General features: G+C 41.7%; 1 long non-coding RNA gene across 1 annotated transcript; it reads left to right on the plus strand.

Annotated features, from left to right (window-relative positions):
• Positions 1 to 8,695: 8,695 nt before the first annotated feature.
• On the plus strand, positions 8,696 to 13,177 carry LOC120731867. Its single transcript, XR_005695431.1, has 3 exons — positions 8,696 to 8,882; positions 11,981 to 13,041; positions 13,111 to 13,177. It is a non-coding gene; the product is annotated as an uncharacterized LOC120731867 (long non-coding RNA).
• The last annotated feature ends 633 nt before the right edge of the window (positions 13,178 to 13,810 follow it).

The raw sequence follows: 13,810 nt of genomic DNA on the forward strand, positions 1-13,810 counted from the left end.
GCACATGCTCAGTCCCAATATAACTACACAAGGCAGCTGTGATTCATATACTGAAAGTGGTTCAATTCAATTCAATTTATATAGCTCTACATCATGACAACAATCGCCTCAAGGTACTTAATCTCGTAAGGTAAAGACCCGTTAAGACTGTTATTAAAAATAAACAACAATAAAACAGAGCAGGGGTAATATTCCACAAACAAAATAAAATTAACTTTAACCTGGTAAATTTATAAGCAAAAAAAGTTGGATATTGTCATGCATGATTCGTTAAGACCAAGTAATAATGTAGGGCTCAAACTTCATCTGATTTAGGCACACTCTTTGACATTTGACATATTTGACTGAATCCTGGATCCCTGTTAAAGATCTGTGCTTGCAGACAGAAGTTCTTTTAGTTGTTTCCTTCTAGAACTAGCTTTATGGTGATTCTGTGGCCTACAAGCAAAGAGCAGGCTCAGTTTTCCTGCTCTGGTTACAATGTTCCCTCTCTCTCTCTCTCTCTCTCTCTCTCTCTCTCTCTCTCTCTCTCTCTCTCTCTCTCACTCACACACACACACACACACACTTATTCTTTTCTTTGACATGAGGATGTTTTTCGATGATATCCTGTACCTGTACTACAAATAAACTCTTGTGGTTTTGCGTTCTGAATGAATATGTGAAACTGTTTTTTCAAACTGCACAAAACAGATGATATGTTGAATGATGAAACAATAAGAGGAACACACGTACTTTTGTTTTAACAACGTCTCCTTCCATGCAGAAACCCGTGTTCCGTTCTCTTGCTGACCCTTCCTAATATGACTTTGCTTTACATCACTGCTGTGTACTGCAGTATTTCAGATGAAGAGACGCTTCAAAAGATATAAAAAACAGAAGCTCAACAACAATGCTAAACATCATCTACTAAAAAAACAACCCCCCCCCGCGCCTTATGTTTCTGGGTTGTTGGCTTTTTTAAAAAAGCATGGTCACCAGAAAAAAGACAAAAAGATTTTTTTAAACTTTCTTTCCTGAAAATTCAATAATGGGCGCAACCTTTTAATATTGATGGCGTTTTTCTGTTACTATAGAAAAGTGGGAAGGAAAACTCAACTAGGACCTTCACTGTAGAGGACGCATGTATTCCTTTAGTTATGCAGTGTTATACAGTTTGACAACACTCACTTTATGAAGTAAAAGGCGTGGTGATGGACTGGCTCATACCTCCGACCTTTACAGAAATGCCCTCTGGAAAAGGAGCTTGAGTTTTCACACTTGTAACTAAGACCACTCCTTTTGTCACTTTACTTGCCACTACCACATAGGCTACTTCTACACTAATCCGGATAAATTTGAAAACGGCGTTTTCGTCTAAAAACGCTCTGCGTGCACACTAGTGTTTTGTGCCTCCCTGCTGCTGCTGAGCCGGGGCGATCTGCTTGTTTCCACCACAGGGAAAAGGTTAACACCTCCTGGGCCTAGGTTTGGTTTCCCCCTCTGGGGACGAGGGTACCTGGACCTGGGGTATAGAATTTGTTTGGGGAGTGTGATTGTATGTACAGTTTCTATTTGTGTCTGTCTCCACGTTGGTTGAGTATTTGTATATGTGTGCATGAGGGTGGGAATGCATGAACATCTCAGGCTCCCCAAGTTATGGATCCTTATCTCCCTTCACCACACTCCCTGCCGGTGGCTGATGCTCTCAGACGTATTGGTGGTTCTTGTTGTCCGGGGCTGGACGTTCAGGTATATACCGGCTCACTGCCGGTGGCTTCTCGACAGGGCCTGTCAGTCCACTCCGGTGCACCTGGCTGCCGGCAGAGCCCGTGGGCACATCACTGCAGCCCCCTCTGGCTTCTGCTCCGTGGCTGCTGGGTGACCCCTTGTCTGGAGCTCTCCTCAGCTTTTCCCAGGAGGGTGGCATGGTTGCCCCTCCAATGGTCCTCCTTGGGCTCTCGCACTGTGGAGGCCTCTGGATGTCTGGGGCCTGGATCTCCTCCTTGCCTGCTTCATGCCCTGGGGGACGGGGTTATAATTCCCCACACCCTCTAGCAGATCCTTACATGGAGAAACCTTTTGAATACAAGCGTGCTGATCCACACAGGTTTGCACACAGGTGTACACAGACACAAACTACACAAATTGTGTAAATGTATTAATTGTGTTGGAGAAAGTGTCATGTTCTATCAGGCCTAGTTTCTGAGAAAAGTGGAAATAATGTTTTTAAAAATCGATTGTAAAATATGCAGTAGTTGTCCAACAAAGTCTCCTAACACTGACAGGCTCCACTTCCTCTAGTTGTGTTTCTCTAGCTTGGTTTCTCCAGGGTTGTCACTGTTGTTGCCCAGATTGGCTGGGGACAATTAGTGAGAGTGAAGAAAAGTCATCTTTAGTGATATGTTCCAGTTCATCAACTTGTATGTTCGTATGCTTTCAACTTGCCCAGCATAATTTGGTCCCTTGTAATTCCATAGAATATTATTTGACATTATTCTTGAAAGCAGTACATGCTGTACATGTAGAATGCTGTCTAAATGACTTTTCTCTGTCTCCATCAGATCTGCGGACCAACATAAATACCTTCCTTTATTTTCTTATTACTGACTGAAAACATTTGTTACATGTACAGGAAGTCTTCACCTCTCTTATTCATTGCTTTAACAAAGTTTTTCATTAATATTGTGTGGATCAACCAATGAGTCATGCACAACATTTTTTATGCCCTGGAACCAATTTTGTACATAATGTGGAGCTCTTAGACTCCACCTCTCTCGGAACATCTCAGGCAGAGAGTGTGGCCCCACCACACTCCCTGCCAGTGGCTGATGCCCCCACCCACAAGTGCGTTGGTGGTTCTCGGTGTCCGGAGCTGGGTGCTCAGGCTTGTACTGGCTTACGTCCTCACAAACACACTATCTTGGTTGGCTGCTGCCTTTCAGACATATCATGCATTATCATAAATATTGCATGCTGCTCAGTAACATTCAATATTTATTATTTACTGTTACTTAGGTTGTTGCTGTGGTTTCCCTACTGTGTTGTTCTGTTTTTGCTTGTTTTTTTTTCTGCAGATGATGAAACTGATTTTTAGTATCCTTTCTTTCTCTCTCTCTCTCCTCCATTTTTCTTTTCCTTCTCCTTCTGTTAAGTTTTTTCCAAGTTCTTTTTTCTTTCTCTTTCCCATCCCCCAATCCTGTCCATTCTGATTGTAATAACTTAAAAGTAATAAATAAATAAATAATGACAGCCAAACAAACACAATCCTGTGGACCAGTATGGTAAAAGCCATATTGATCCACTCGGGAAAATAAATCTGTTGGGCATTTCTACATTTCTTCACCCTAATTTACGAATAAATTCTTTACAAATCCTACCATGTGAATTCATGGATTTTTTTTCACATTCTGTCTCTCACAGTTGAAGTGTACCTCTGGTGCAAATTACTGACCTCTGTCATCATTTTAAGTGGGGGAACTTGCACAATCAGTGGCTGACTAAATACTTTTTTGCCCCATTGTACCTCTCCCTTCCCCTAACCTAATAACTTTAATCTCAGCCAAACCGATTTACTCACGAACAAATAAAACACTGAAAAAAGCCCAACAATAACATTTTTAGGTTGTCTAAGTGACTTATATATCACGTTTAACCTGAGTAGCGAAAGTCCGCGGTGATCTGAAAATGATGTGCCGGGAGTTGTGCCGTTCTCAGCGGCTTCAGTGACCCTCGAGCTCCCGGCTAGCTATCGAGCTGGCGGGTAACAGACGTCTCCGAAAACGTCGAAGCACTTTTGCAAATATGCGATATCTTGATAAACCGAGCAGATATTTGATGTTTACACACCCACATTCTCGCCTGAAAATATGTTAAAAGTTTATTATGTGACCCAGAAAGAATAATAAGAGTAATTTTAAAACTTAGTAGCGGCCGCCATTGTTGGAAACTGGAGTTTGGCTGGGCCGCGCTATGAATTCTGGGATATGGTGGGCCACGAAGAACACACCCGACCCATCCTTCAAATTCGGGGAAAAGGAGGACGCATTGGTCAGCCTTCGGCGCGTCGCTGTGACGTAATCGGTCTACAAATGCGTCCCCGGGAGGATGCAGCCCATGAATTTGGACACCCCCAATAATTACAATCGCGGTCTTTGCAAACTACTTTCCTGCCTTGATGGAAAAGAAAAAGGACATCAGACGATTTTTAATTATTATTTTTTTTGAGAAATGAGAGCGGCAATCCTTAAGTTGTGGTGGCTCTGCTCCTGGGTCAACACATAAAGCAGGTAAACAAACTTAAATCCGGTATGTCTTTGAGATTCTATGAACACTGGTAAATGGACTGATTGTTATGTAGCGCTTTTCTACTCTCCCGGAGTACTCAAAGCGCTCTATACAACATGCCTCATTGCCATCAAACACGACTGTTGGGCAGATTATTCCCAACAGTCGTGTTTCAAAACTCTTAAAAAGCAGCTGTTGCATCCGTCTGCTCTCCCCATTGATCTTCACTGTAGCTCATCATCCCGGAGAGCTCACTGAAAGCTTTCTCCCAGCTGTAACTGGCGCCTTTGTTTTAGCAGCACCAGAACTTTCTGAAAAAGCTCTGAAGCATGTTTGCTTGTATTTAAAAATGTGCGCGGCAGTAGTCGCTTGTTCTGTCATGCAGATACCGCTTTGCTCCCGTATCTGCTTCATAATCTGCTCAGCTATTCGCACTGCGGGGAAACACTGGGACACAGCGGCATCATGAACTCCAGCTGTAGGGAGATTTTTCAGCAGCAAAACAAATAAAGCCAACGCGAAACGATCAGTAAAAAACAAAGACTGCTCTGAGAGTTTGAATTATTAACTGTATTTATTGATGTGTGGTTAAAGAGTATCTTACTCATCAGTAAGTAGGGGCAGGTCCCGCCTTCCTCACCTCTGATTGGATAGAAAGTCTCTCCTACTTACTGATGATTAAGATACTCGCTCACGGGGCGGGACAAGTGTGTCTGAGAGAGGGAGGGCGTCTCATGAGACCATCAGTGTTGCCAACGGTCTCTGACAGAAAGTAGCTGAAGTTCCCCAGGGTGTCACACCAAAATAAAAGCAGGGGGGTAAAGCTCTCAGCCTGAAATGTTGTCCCAGTCCAAGCCTGTGCATGACTGTCTGACTGCTTGTTTTAAGTTTAAAAATTAGTCAATGCTAGCTTTTTCTAAAATATTGAAATGACAGATGTTAAAAAACAAAACAAAGTACTACTGTATCCCACTAGTATGTGTGAAAATACCCACTGTTGCTGCACCTGCGTTTTGTTTTGTGGGATCAAGTAAAATATTTTTGAATTGATTTAATATTGTATTGGGTAGTGTTAGAACATCAGTGCTTAATCATTGTTTTCATAATCATACGTCCCCAATTATTCAGCGGGCCACATATAGCAACCTGGTTCTTTTAAACACCTGGGGTCCAAATTAATTTTGCATATTATATGTCTGGGCGATAATTTGGAGAAATACGGCATGTTCTGTGAAGCATATTACATCTATGAACATGATCTATGAAGCTAATTCCATGAAGCATGAATATTAATCTATGCAATTGCAAATGCCTTTATTTTAGTGAGGTAAGTACACAATCTGTTATTTTTGCATAACAGACCCTTGTTAAAATCCAGTGGCACCAAGGCATCATACAATAAAAAAATGTGATTAATACATAAGTAAAAGAAATTCCTATACCTGCCCCTTCCTGATTTCTTATGTTTTAACATGTTTGTTACACTTACATGTTTCCAAATGTTAACACGGATGTTCAGAGTAAATACAGATTGTAGTTTTTTAAATGATGATTTCATTTAGTTTGGGGAAACAGCTCTCCAACTTTACCTCATGTAGAAAAAGTCATTTCCTTCTAAACCTAGTAAGTGGTTTTGTCATCTAGCAAGAACTGCGATCGAGCATTTGCAATAACTAATAAAAAAAAGCACTTGGGACAATTGTGTTGGTGACAGCTTTTGTTATAATATCAATAATATTTCTATGAATATGGGATACTGTTACATGTTTGCATAGACTTTTGTGGAATATAGAGACACTCCTGGCATTATATGAGCAAAGTGAGACTCATTTTTTAGGGTTGGTGGAGATGAGTGTGAAGATCCAAACAATCCCTGTCAGTGATGGAGAAGCTTTGATGAAAATATTTGGTAAAAAGTTCACCAGCATGAAGGAAATGAAGTTTCAAACTTTCCTTAGGAGGAGCCCAGCACGCCTGCTTAAAGAAAAGTAAGTGTGGCGATGTGGATGCTTGCAGCAACTGCTGTATAGAGGCCATCCTGCTACACATGAAACACATCAGAGTCATAATTGTTATTTTAGTCACGTGTTTATTATCCTTATTGTTTTATCTGGGACAGTTTGCAGACATCTCAGAGAGAGGAGACACCAGCATCTGAACAGAGACTCAAACCAGCAACCTGCAGCTCCCTGCTTGGCTGCTCCAGTTTTCTCCCCACTCATGTTGCCCACCAGTGATTTCTAGCTGCCCACCCACACAGCAGGCTAGAATATGCGCTGAGCCTCAGCACCCAGTACTTGGACATGTTTTCTTTATTAAACAATGAACCAGACCCCAAAAAGTAAACAGCTGTTATTGCTAGGCAACGGGAGCAGCATTTGGCGATGCAGCACCTGACATTCCTGACCATGTGGGCGGAGCATGCATGGAATGGAATGTTTAGTAGAACTGTGCAACACAAGCACTTAGTTCCAGCATGTTTCATTGTATCCAGACACAGCTAGAGACACATCTACAGCAGCATCTCTGTGCAGGACAAACGACAGCTGACGAAGAAACATCGAAAACTTCACTTCACTCCTCTACAAAACGTTGGTTCCTTTGTTTAAAAGGCCAAAATGAATCGAGGGAGAACGAGAAGAGGATCGGCGAGTGCTTCACCTCACAATTCAGTACAGCTGATTAACCTGCAAGAAGAACTTCAAATGATACAGGCTGAAAATGTCAAATTAAAAGAAGAGGCAGAAAAATCAAGAGGAGAAGCTAAAAATTCACAGTTTGAAACTGAAGTAGTATTGCAGGAATTACTGCATGTGGGTCTCAAACTTAAAGGAGAGAAAATGGGAAAACAACAGGCAGAAAACCAGAATGAAAACATGAAGAAAGAACTGTTGGAAGCTCAAAAAGCATTGGAGGAAGAGAAAAGCACAGCACAAGAAGCCAAAAAGAAATATCAAACTGCAAAGAAGGAGGCAGGAAATGTGATTCAGGAATTACAGGAGGTGCAGGAAGCTTTTGGAGAGGGAAAAAGGAAAATGCAGTTGGCAACACAAGAAGCTGCAAATGTAACGGCTGAAGCTGAAACACTAAGGAAGGAATTACTGCATGTGAAGCAACAACTTGAAGAGGAGAAAAAACGTAAACATGAGGCAGAAAATGAGATTGAAAATATGAAGAAAGAATTGTTGGAAGCTCAAAAAGTGTTGGAGGAAGAGAAAATGAAAATACAGGAAGCAAAGAAAGAAATGGAAGATACAAAGAGTCACACTGAAAACATGAAGAAGGAACTGATGAAAGTGCAAGAAGAACTTGCAGAAGAGAAACTTGAGGTGAAGGCATTCAAGAAAGAAATGAGCGGCTCTGCGGTGACCAAGAAAGACTGCAAAGACGCACTTAAAGAAATACGAAAGCACAAAAAGGAAGCTAAAGAGCTCCTCAAACACAAAGGGAAACTGGCCAAACAGCAGCTGAAAGAAACATTTAAAGATGCCGAGGAGCAGCTCAACAAAACCTTAAACGAACTGAAGGCAAAAGAAAAGCAAGCCGAGGACAGGAGGGGATTCTGGAGCAGACTGCTGAGAAAGAACTGACCCAGCAGCATCAAGTTTGAGGACATCAATAGTTTCTTCCTCCTCTCTCCACCTTTCTTTCACCCCATCCTTCTTCTTGGGACATTTGTTTGTTTTTTAAAAACTCTAATCTAAATACATGTACTGAAACACACAAATAAAATTGCCATAACTTGACCTCATGTTGCCTGCTTCTTTTCTTGTGTGTCTGTGGATGTAAAACAGTAACACACCTCCTGCTCTGTGTCTTTAATTGTAAATAAATGCAATATGTTCTCATTTTAAAATGCAGTGCAAAAAACTTCTGCTCTGAATCTTTTTTTTTTAGCATAAAGCTTTTTTTTGGCTGTTGTGGAAGTTTTCCATTAAATAAAGCCTGCAGACGAGCGGTGAGCGGTAGCTAACATTCTTTAATCAAACACACAAAGTACAGACAACCAAGCTTGATGAAGTCCCTGCATGACCGCGGGACAGACGGTCAGCAGAGTCTCCCTGAGCCCAGCATGGCTCTCAGTTAAATACCTTCTCCAGGAACAAAAGGCAGTACACAGCTGTTTCACACCTTAAGCTTCACACTCCCTTGCTACCTCCCAGAGTCCTTGAAGACACAAAAGACTCTTCCTGTGGAGTTGTCTGCTTCCCCCAACTTCCCTACTACACCCCCACCATTTGTCTTACTGTATGGGTGTCAGACATGTTAAGTATAACAGACAGACAGACTTCTCAGATAAGAGGAGCAAAGAAAAACTGAAGAACAATATTCACCTTGTGTTTAATTTCTACCTTCATTAAAGAGACTCAGAGAAATTTTGAGGTTAGATAAATAACTTGTAACCAGGTATGTATCTGAAAATTTCTTTTGTGTAATGTATTTTCTTATTTTTGTTGCATGAAGAATCTGTGTATGTGGACACTCACTATTTGCCCTCTTTTTCAGGTCCTCACGTGTGTCCTTTACAAGCAGAGACTCACTGATAGACGACTCTGTTACCAGTTCTAGGGCTGACGCACCCACCCACGTCCCCACCCCCGGTGTATCCTTTATAGGTATGCAAGTTTCTAAATGAAATAAATCACATTGACCTTAAAAATGTGGTTAATCTTAACCAAAGTCCTCAGTTATGGGAAAATGAACTGGAAATGCAAGTTGTGCAACTTCACAACCACAAAAAGATTAGACCTGCTGAAACACGTCAGGCTAATACATGGGCATTTTAGTCGAGTCCACTCCATACCCTGCCTTCATGCAGATTGCCCTTGCACTGTCAAGACATGGGGTGCATTAAGGACACATTTGTCAAGGCATCATTCACAGTCATCCCAGCCAGGCAACATCCTTTCATTCACGTGCATTGTCTGTAATTCATGCTCTTTTGACAGTGAGAGGCAGTTTTTTGAACATCTTGGTGGCCATCTAAAAAAGTTTGAAACTGTGCCATGTGTTTTTGAGGATTGTGATTATAAGGTTAACAAATACACAACATTCCACAGCCACAAGAGTAGAAAACACAACCCACATTCCTTGGAAGATTTCAAGACTAATGTTCTTCATCAATACCAAAAGAACCCGGACGAAGAATGTGACATTGTTGACGATGACAATGAATGTGGCTCAGTCCTTGAGGAGGATGAGGACTTAAACAAAATTATTACTAAGAAAGTGGGGCTACTCCTCCTGAAAATGGAGAGCATTTTCAATGTCTCCAATTCATGCATTGACGAACTAGTAGAGGAACTTCATTTCCTTACAGCATCTGCATCTGGTCCCGTCATTAAAGAAATAATTCTGAGCACTTTGAGAAAACGTGGCTGTACATTGGAAGACTCAGTGATTTCAGAACTGGTCAAAGGCCTTTGCCGGCTAAGCCCTGTCTGTGCTGCTTTAGGAGTGGAAGGGCCTTTAAGCAGTCAGTTCAGGAGAGAGCAATTTAGAAAGGAGCGTCTCTCATTGACGGAACCTGTTGAGTACATACTTGATAGTACAGATAATAAAACATTTCAGTATATACCAATCCTCCCATTATTATCTCAACTTGTGGACAACAGAGACATTCAAAACACAATATTACAAAAGGCCATCTGATGTCTCTTCGGAATACAAATCATTTAATGATGGATCTTTACTAAGAGAAAACAGCTTTTTATGTGAAGACGAACTTAAACTTCCACTCATCCTTTATATAGATGACTTTGAGATATGCAACCCTCTGGGAACATCCCGCAAGAAGCATAAAGTCACAGCTGTGTATTGGGTGTTTGCAGACATACCTGCCACATTGAGATCTACACTGACTTCCATTTACTTAACCATTTTATCCAAGGCAAATGATGTCAACCAGTTTGGCTATGCAAAAGTTTTGGACCCACTGCTCAAAGATTTGAAGTCCTTTGAAGATAATGGTATTTTTGTTTCAAGTCTGGGCAAAGTGGTCAAGGGCACTGTACTTGCTGTAGTCGCTGACAATCTTGGCGGTCACTCAATAGGCGGGTTTGTTGAAAGCTTTTCAGCTTCACATTTCTGTCGCTTTTGCATTGGCGAAAGGTCACAGATCCAGGAGCATGAAGTAGGAGAAGGACTGTTTCCTCTACGGACTAAGTCCAACTATGCCATCCATATCAAAGCAGCACTGACTGATCCTGCAGAAGCTCACCACTGTGGAGTTAAAAGACAGTGTCCAATCTCAGACAGACTCAGTCACTTTCATGCTACATCAGGTTATCCCCCAGATGCTTTGCATGATTTGCTTGAAGGGATTGTACCTGTTGAAATTTCACTCTGTCTTGACGTGTTAATCAGGAAGAAATACATATCTCGTGAGCAGCTCAACCATTCCATCCGTTGCTTTCCTTACAAATGGAGTGACAAAACAAACTGTCCACAACCCATTGCCCCAAATTTCACAGCGCGAAAAAGTGTAGGAGGTAATGCACACGAAAACTGGTGTTTGTTGAGAATGATATCACTCATGATTGGTGACAAAGTACCAGAAGATGAGCCTGCTTGGGAGGTTTTGATGACCCTGAAAGATGTTGTTGAGCTTGTCATGGCTCCTCTCCACACAGATCATACAATAGGATACATGCAAAGTAAGATCTCAGAACACCGTTACAGATATTTAGAAGTGTTCCCAGAGGAGAAACTGAGACCAAAACATCACTTTCTCGAGCACTATCCTTTGCTTACAACTGTTTACGGGCCACTTGTACATTTCTGGACTATGCGATTTGAAGCCAAACATCGATTCTTTAAAAGGATCGTGAGGCAGACTGGGTGTAGAAACATCCTCATGACAATGGCGAGAAAACACCAATCGATGATTGCGTATCATACCCACGATTACAACCACCAAAGGCCAGCACTGTCAGTGTCCCAGAAGACTCCAGTGGCAGTCGATGTTCTAAAAGACAGCATTAAGGAGTCCCTTGCAAGGACGTTCCCCAGGGAAGACTTTGTGAACATGACAAATAAAGCAACCATTTTAGGCACAGACTATAATATTGGCATGATGCTGCCGTTTGGCTCAACAGGAGGCCTACCTGACTTTGCAGAAATCCATCAAATAGTCATTGTGCACAGAACCCCTGTGTTTGTTCTGAAGTTGCTTAGAGGCTGGTACTGTGAACACCTGAGGAGTTTCAAAGTAGAGCCCACAGGAGAGACAGAAATCCTTAAACATTCTGAACTGAAAGAAACATGGCTGCATACAATACAGCAGATGGCCGTATGGTGTCCCTTAAACACTTCATTTGCACATCAGAGTAAGTGTAATGGGTTGATTATTTCTGTTATATCAAATGTTTGTGCACTTATTGAAATTATTGAAAAAATATATTATTTTACCAACAACTATATGGGCAGGCGTCCTGTCTTATTTGTTTATTGTAATGTTTATTTAACAGGAACAATACATATAACATTGAAAAAGAAAATGGAAACATGTGATGCATACTTAACCCTCCTCTATTCTATTGCCCTTATCTCTCTCTTCTTAAAATGACAATCAAAAATTATTTATTCAAAATTCTACTGAACTAAATCTCTGCTTTTATTTCTCTGGCAGAAGATAATGAAGAAAATATATGCATGTAAGCTTATCAACTATTAATAACCTGTCTCAATTTATTTTCTTTCTCTGTCTCTACAGCTGAGGAAACACAAACCAAACAACAATGGCAGTCCAGTTAAGAGTCGTTTTAGAAGAACACAGCATTCAACAGGAATTCCTAATACAGTGGATGGGGATACATGGGGAATTTGGACTGCTATACCAAGACAAAGACTTTGACAATCAGTTTTTCAGTGTCATCTCGACTGCTGACTTGTATGACAAGGCCACTGTTAAAGTGATCCTTAAAGAGCCAGTAATCACCCTTGACTTACAACCAGTATGTGAATCAGGATCATCGTCTGCATTGAACTCTTCGACTTCAGTGAGCACCCATCCTGCAAGTACTACTGAAACAGACATCTGCCCTGCCAATCATGATGCACCCTCACAGGTGTCCGACTGCGCATCGTCAAGTTCCAGTGACACCATCATTCTCCCTGATTCATGTCGCCCTGCTGCGTGGCCAGTGCCATTTCAAGTACCGGAGTTTTCCCGAGACATACAACTAATCCTTGCTGAGGCAAACAACTCATATCGCAACACTGGAAGACCTTTCATGGATGCCAGTGTCAAATCAGCAACAATGCAAGACCTTGCAAAAGTAATTTTTTCGTACACTGCTTACCCAACCAATCAGCAGATCCCCTCAGTGGCTGAAGCCTTGGTTTCAAAGTTTGCGTGTCTTAAGGAGCCAGGATCATTTGCCGGCTTATATGGCTGGCAGCAGCGCATAAAAAACAAGATGCACAATTACCGTGCCAAGCTAAGATCTTGAAAATTTTCTTACCCGGAAATTGAAATTAATGCCTTAAAAAGGTAGCATCCAGCTGATGCAGTGCCATCAAAGAATGTAAAAAAGCCAAAAAAAAAAAGCAGAGGTTAATTATCTCCCTCCGCATCCTACTGAAGAAACCCAAGAGACACTGGAGAAAGAGAGGCTGGAATTAATTTATGAAATAACAAAGAAAAACAACGCAAAGATAATTGCAGAAAAAATGAATAAAACGTTCTCTAGCCGAAGACTTGGAGTGGTCAGCCTCTGCCCCTCTGTGGGTGAGTTAAAAGAAAGGTGGCCAGCATTATTCACTGAGGCTCAGGTGAGTATGTGTGATAACTATTCCTATCCACCAAAAAACAAATGTTTTTTTTGTCCCCTTACTTCTTAGCTCATCGAAGAGTTCAGACGCATCACCACAGTTTCTTTGGTGGAGACATTCATGCTGAAATGAGTACACACCAGGTCTTTTGCAGCTTGTGCGTGCCAAAGGAGGAGCTGCTGGTTCCAAGATGAGACCTCTGCTGGACACTTTGAATGACGTATGTTATTTGACTTTTTTCACAAATATGTAATTATGGAGGGCTGCAGTGGGTAGCAAGAAGGTCCTGGGTTCAAATCCCGGCCCAGCGTCTTTATGCATGGAGTTTGCATGTTCTCCCTGTGCATGTGTGGGTTCCCCCCGGGTACTCCAGCTTCCTCCCACAGTCAGAGAGCATGGCTGTTAGGTTTATTGGTCTCTCCAAATTGTCCTTAGGTTTGAGTGTGTGCGTGCATGGTTGTTTATCCTGTCTGTCTCTATGTTTCCTTGTGATTGACTGTCCAGGGTGTACCCAGCCTCTCACCTGTTGAAAGCTGGAGAGAGGCATCAGCCATGTTTTTGTTTTTAAGTAATTCAGTCTTAATGTAAGTAAATCACTCGACTTAGTCGTTTCACTAAATTGTATCTCCCTACAGACACAGAGCATTGAGAAGAAAAGGGATGTTGTTATCTGCTGCCTCATTAACTACCTCGGGGAAAGACAAGAAGATCTTTTTCATGACTGCCAGGTTTGTCATATTGATAACAGTTCACTTATTAACTCAAGGGA

This window comes from Simochromis diagramma, unplaced genomic scaffold (assembly GCF_900408965.1).
Source record: "Simochromis diagramma unplaced genomic scaffold, fSimDia1.1 OVJJ01000352.1, whole genome shotgun sequence".
In the NCBI taxonomy this organism is placed as follows: domain Eukaryota; kingdom Metazoa; phylum Chordata; class Actinopteri; order Cichliformes; family Cichlidae; genus Simochromis; species Simochromis diagramma.